Source organism: Zonotrichia leucophrys, chromosome 8 (genome assembly GCF_028769735.1).
Source record: "Zonotrichia leucophrys gambelii isolate GWCS_2022_RI chromosome 8, RI_Zleu_2.0, whole genome shotgun sequence".
In the NCBI taxonomy this organism is placed as follows: Eukaryota; Metazoa; Chordata; class Aves; order Passeriformes; family Passerellidae; genus Zonotrichia; species Zonotrichia leucophrys.
The window spans coordinates 20,784,393-20,790,392 of record NC_088178.1 but is presented as its reverse complement, the minus strand read 5'-3'; the positions used below and the strand labels follow the sequence as shown (position 1 = coordinate 20,790,392).

At 50.0% G+C, this 6,000-nt stretch overlaps 1 protein-coding gene across 5 annotated transcripts in view; it reads left to right on the top strand.

The window, feature by feature from the left end:
- Positions 1-1,003: 1,003 nt before the first annotated feature.
- ERI3 (ERI1 exoribonuclease family member 3) overlaps positions 1,004-6,000 on the top strand; it is a 128,900-nt gene continuing 123,903 nt past the window's right edge. For 2 of the 5 annotated variants that reach the window (XR_010441195.1, XM_064719767.1), the window contains exon 1: positions 1,004-1,087. The gene's annotated coding sequence lies outside the window, so the exon portion shown is untranslated. The other 3 variants (XM_064719769.1, XM_064719768.1, XM_064719770.1) reach the window with 3 other exon arrangements.

The window sequence follows — 6,000 nt, the reverse complement described above, 5'->3', positions numbered from 1 at the left end:
GTCAGTGATCTCTGCACTCTGGTACTTATCTTTTTGTCCAGTATTTTAAGACATGGAGCCAGAGAAAGGCTTAAGGAATTATTTTAAGAGGAGACCATGAGAGGTAGGATTGCTCCTGCCTGCAGGCAAATGATGGGTGAGGCAGCCTCTAGAATCCCTCACAGTCCTGTTCGCATGAGTCAGTGCTCTGGGTTTGTTCATCATGCATATGAGGAGTATCAGGGGTGTGCAAAGGAGCTGCTGGCTTGCAGTGTAGAGGTGTGAGTGAATGTGAGAAGCGGGGAAGGAAGCAAGGAATAGCAGGGAATGGCCCCAGCTAGAACACTCGTCATTGCAGTGAGATTTCAAGAGTTATGGATGGACCAGTAGGCTAAAGATTGGGTATCACTGCAGGTAAGTTCAGAGAATTACAGACTTGTTCCGGTTGGAAGGGATCTCTGGATCCAGTCCAATCCCCTCGCCAAGGCAGGGTCACCAGGGCAGGTGACAGAGGAACACCTCCAGGTGGGACTCGAATATCTCCAGAGGGACAATCCATGGGCAGTCTGGTCAGGATTCCTTGCAGCAGCAGGTAGGGACAGGACTCAGAACCCTGGCAGAGTGTGACAGCCAGAGAGATCGGGAGTGGGGAGGAGGTGCCACAGCTCAGGGTGTCAAGCAAAGAGCAGGCACGGTTCAGACAGGTTTCCTGAGAGAGATGAGGGAGCACAGAGGCGCGGAGCCATCAGGACTTGGGGGAGGTGTCCTGGCCACGGGCTGCGATGGCCCTTGAGGACACAAGGCGGGTAAGTGCTGGCTCCGTGGCAGACGAGGAGTCGGGCCGGCGGGGAGAGGATGAGATCCCGCCGGGCACGGGGGGTGGGAACCGGCGCCCCCACACCCGGCGCGGCGTCGAGGCGCAGCCACGCGGCGGGGCCGGCCGCGGAGAACTACAGCCCCCAGCGTGCCCCGCGGGGCGGCGCGAGACACGCGCCTGCGCGAGGGGGCGCGGCGGGTCGGAAGCCCCGCCCCCGGCGGCGGCGGGCGGCGCTGCGGTTGGGCGGCGGCGCTGCCGCTCAGCGCGGGGTCGGGGGTCAGAGTGCGGGCGGTGAGTGGCGGTGCCGGGCACTCGTGGTGCGGAGTGCGGGGCGCGGGGCCCGGCCGGGCCGGGGCGGCTCCGCCGCGGGGGTGGTGCGGGAGGCGGGCGGCGGCTCGGCCCAACCCTGCGGGGCCCGGCCGGCGCGGGGGGCCCCTCAGGCCTGGCGGAGACGTGGGGCCGCCGTGGCCCGGGGCGGGGGGGAAAGGCCCGGCGCGGAGCGGGGGCGCGGCCCGGCCCCCGCGGCGGTGGGGCTCGAACCGGGGGCGTGGGGCTGCGGGCCGGGCCGGGCCGGGCGGGGCAGGGCTGGGGTGCCGGTGCTGGTGCCGGTGAGGACCGGGGGCGGCCCCGGCCCGAGGGGAGGGCGCGGGGTGGCGGCGCCTCGTCTGCTCGACGCCCGGGTTGCCGGGCCCTCCGCGCCCCGGTGCGGCTCTGAGGGGAGTCTGGAGGGTGGCTGTGGCAGCAGTCCCCCAGATCCCAGCTGCGGCGGCGTCAGTCGCTTTCCGGGCTTGAGGAAGGGAAAACAGCCCGTGTGCCCGGGGGCTGGGCACGGGCTGAGCTGCAGGCAGCGGCAGCAGCAAGGATTTTTTTATGTTTTGGGATGTGGAGGTTCATAGGTGAAGGTAATGAGGGAGTAGGAGGTTTGTTTTGTTTTTTTTTCCCTATATTTTCTACCCTGTGGGATTGAACTGATCACCTGTCTCAGATCTGGAGAGTGAAGTAAACTTGAGAAAGCTTTGGAGTACAGTCTGTTTACTTGTTTCCTGAGTGGCAGTAGGAATTTCTTCTCCTTTTCATTTCTTGCTGCTATGCTGTTACAGGTGTTTCTTCCAAACTGAGATGTATAAAGAGGTGTTGTCATTTACTGCTGATGTTCTGTGTCCTGTGTCTGGTGGATTTACGTGGTCACTGCTGGCCTGTTTGCTAATAAGTGTGACATTTGTTTTGCTACTTCTTTCCTTACTTAGTTTCTTTATTGAGCTTTGGGTTCCAGAGATGGTAGGTTGACAGCTGCTGTTTAGTCTGAACTCTTGATATTCTTTCAGCTGTGATGCAGGGGAACCAGCAAGCTTTCAAATATGTTAATGCTTGCACTGTGTCTCAGGAAGGGTGAGGTATACAGAGCTCCAGGAAGGTATATCTCCAAAACACCTGTCCCATCAGATACTGTTAACAGCTGTTTGAGGATTTTACCTGGTTTCTTTTTGATGTTAACTTGAATAGATTTTGTCCTGTAGTGTCTTTTTGCAACACTGTAGCATCTCATATCTCTTGATATTAAAGTTGGCATCTGAACTTTTAATAAAGAATGAATAATTCTCAAATTCAGCAGTATGTTAAAAGTCTAGTTGATTAGTCCCCACTGCGTAGGCTTGGGAAATGTGATTTCAGATGGTGTTTTTTACTTCAGATATTTTTGTTTCCATTTTGGAGCACTGGATTCTGCCCTTTGCCACTGATTTTTCACATTAATTTACAGTGTGGACCAAATGTTTGTTTTGTTTCAAAGAGTGGCCCTGTGGCCCTTTTATGCATTCTTGTTCATCTCAAACTTTGGGTTACTCTACATGAATAGTGTGTTTGGTTTGGTTTTTTTCGTAAAGTTAGTGTGTCTAGACAGATTTGAGTGGTACCAAAATCCAAAAGAAGAAAGTGATTAAAGCCTTTTAAAAAATGTCCATGTGCCTGATGCTAAATAAAGAAGACCTTGGATTGAACAAACACTGATAGGACCTAAAATTTCTGTTCTGCACTTGAGAGATACTTCAGTTTGTTTTCTTCAGAGGGCCTGATTACAGCTGGTTTAGTGCTTATCTTGTTTTGATTCTGTTAACTTTGGTAGGCATTGCTTTTATTTATTTTTAAACCCTCTTAAATTTTGGGAATAGAGTTCTGGAAGATACTTAAATGTGTGGAGTATTTGCATTTTACCCTGTCTCTGTGTCAGTGCTGTAGAGGGCCCCAAGGCTGTGGAGTGCAGGTGTGGTGACATCCAGGTAAATGGTGCAGGACTGCCCAGGGAGCGTGGGCTTACAGGGGAGCATGGAAGCAGCTGTGCTTTTGTCTCAAGTCTCTCTTGGATCTGAAGAAGGTATTTTTGCTAGAAGTGGTCCTGCTGAGACTCCTGGTGTTTCACTGTAGTAGTGATGAGCTAACATAGCAGTGTGGTGCCATGGCAAGCGGGGGACTAAGGGAAGAATTGGACAAGTTGAGGCTGTCAAGACATAACGTAGAGCAGAGGTGCTGGCTGTGCTAGGGACCATTTGAACCATTTCCCTTCCCTAAGAGAAGTGATCTCAGCTCGTCTCAGGCCTGCTGAAAAGTTATATTCTCCCTAGATGTGCTGTATAGGTAAAGCTACTTCTCTTCCAACCAATGTTTTTTTTCTCTTTTAAATTTCAACTGTATTTGTTACAATCTATTTTTTTCTGTGGTTGAATATTAGGGTGAACATCTTCCCTGGCAGATTTTCTGGGCTGAGAGTGGGTTGTGTGGAAACCATGCCCCACTGTAGCTGCTACCTGTTTGGAGCTTTTGCCAGGGTACCAAGACACAGCTTTGGCTTGCTTTTAACACTTCTGGAGCTCATTTGTGAAGATCAGAAGTTACCAGTGTATTGAGCAATGCCAGTCTTGTTTCCCTGAATCCAGGCTGAGATTCATTTGGGACTCTCAGGTGTTAACTTTCATTTTTCAGATAACGAAGGTGTGCAGCTGTATAAGTGGTTTGAGGAACTGTGGCATTCATGTGTATGAAAATGAAGTAATTATGTGTGCCAGATACCATTAAACAAAGGGTGGCCTACTATGTCTCCTTTCCACTAAATTAGGCCAATGTGCAATAGTAGCTTTTACTGACTAGATGGGTAGAAGCTACAAATCTCTAGCTCCTGGCACTAGGAGCTGTGCTGAGGATAGAGAGAACTGAAGTGCCATAAATTTCAGAACTTATCTCAAAGACCAGGGCTGGGAAAGTTTGAATGAAAACTATGACATGTTATTTTTTGACAGCGAATGGATTGACCATTGGAACGAGCTGTTTGAAGGTAGAGGGGAAGCTCCATTCTTCATGCTGCAATTCAAGGCCAGAAATTTTTCTGAAAGATGTTCAAGCCTTTGGGCTCAACTAAGGAAATGGAAACTTTAGGGCCATGAGGTTGAGACCAAATGGTCTGGTGGGCTTTGTGAATTCAAGTTTAATGTGTCTATGCTGCTAGAGCTAAGATAACTTCTCCATTCTCTGCAAAGTGCCATGTCATCCCAGGTGTCTCTGTCCTGGTCTGAGTACATGGGTTGGTGAGCAGCTGAGCTGACCAACAGCCCCAGTGCCTCATCTCATTCCTGCTTCTGCCAGTGTGGGCTCTTCCTCTTCTTTGAGCTTTGCTATTCATCCAGCCTGGCCCTGACCTAATTCGTCTCACTAAACCAGCCAGAAACTATCTTGTTTTAATTGTGTTTTATTCTGGCTGTGTGAGTCCTTTTATAGGTTCCTGTGGTTGAATCGGCTCACGGAAGGGCTAGACAAGCTCAGGAACTGGTGTAACGTAATCAGCAGGAGAGCAAGACTGAGAGGGAAGGACAGGCCTGCCTCCTTTTGGCCTCCCAGAGCTGTTGGCTTGGTTAACCTCATTTTGTGTAGTTTCACACTGGTGCATTTTCTTATGGCTCCCAGGCAGAGGCAGGAGACTGGACTAGAGGATTTTTGGTCTGATCCCATGCGACTGTTCTTTTCCTTAATAGCAAATCTGTTCTTCCTCTTTGGCTTTTGCTGTATGTGTCCCTGTTACTGCTTCTTTGTTTTAATTTTTGTTCTTTCCTTTCTCTACATTTCTTCTAAGTGACCAGTCCTTTGCTGTGTGGAACTTCTTCAGACTCCAGCTTAGACCCGTTTGCTCATCTGCAGTTACTCTTGGAGAAGGTTTAAAAATACACAGCAAAGCCTGTCTTAGGAGACCAGTCAAGGAGCTGACGAAAGTGGGTTGCCTAGCAGAGGTGGCCTAATAAAATTGGAGTGGAATTGTACTGTGCATCTTTGGGACGGCTTCTGGGTGGTCTGTTCAGACAAATTCGTGTCCTGCTGGTGTGGAGTCTCGTGTGGGTTTCACTGTGTTGTCAAGTGAACTGAGATGTGTTTGTTTCCCAGCTTTGTAGGGTGCCATAGCTGCAGCAAGCGCTTCCCTAAGTAATCAGCGCCTTCGGCCTTGCACATTGTGATCTCACAAGCCATCGCGTCTGTGATGTCACAATGGAAGAGATTCTGGTGCTCTGACATGTGTGCTCGTGCCTTTGACAAATCAGCCAAGGAACCCAGCGGCAAGGATGAGCTCAAGAAATGGGAGAGACCTTCCTTAACCCAAGAGTGCCCTCCATCCTTTAGTCAGCCTTTTCCATGTTCACTTATCTCTTCCATAATGACCATACAGAGGGAAACCAGTGCCTGTATAGGGTGAATTATTTTTTTCAGTTGACCTACCAAGATGCATGTTTCTCCCAGATGAGCAGTTGCCCAGCTCTCCTCCTGTACCCCTCATTCTTTTCTGTTGTTCCCCTCACTTGTATTGCCTCTAATTTTAGACTGTAAGTTCTTGAGAACAGGGACCTCCTCATCTGTAGTGGGAAGAGCCTGGGTGTGATTGTGGAGTACTGTAAAAACAAAATGATGACTGCCAAGTTGTATCTGAGCTGAGCAATGATGGGGCAGCATATAGACATGCCATGACAGTACAGATTTTCCAAAACAGGCGTGGATGTCTAGCAGTGCTGGAGACAAACCCAGCCAAACGTGAAGGGAGTGCAGCTGTGAAGTGTACTGTTCTCATGTTCCAGTGATGATACTGTGAGGTTAACAAATTAAAGAAAAAAGCAAATCTACCTGTCTAAAATTGTGTTACTTTATTAAACAGTTCTAAAAGCTTTGTCTTTTGT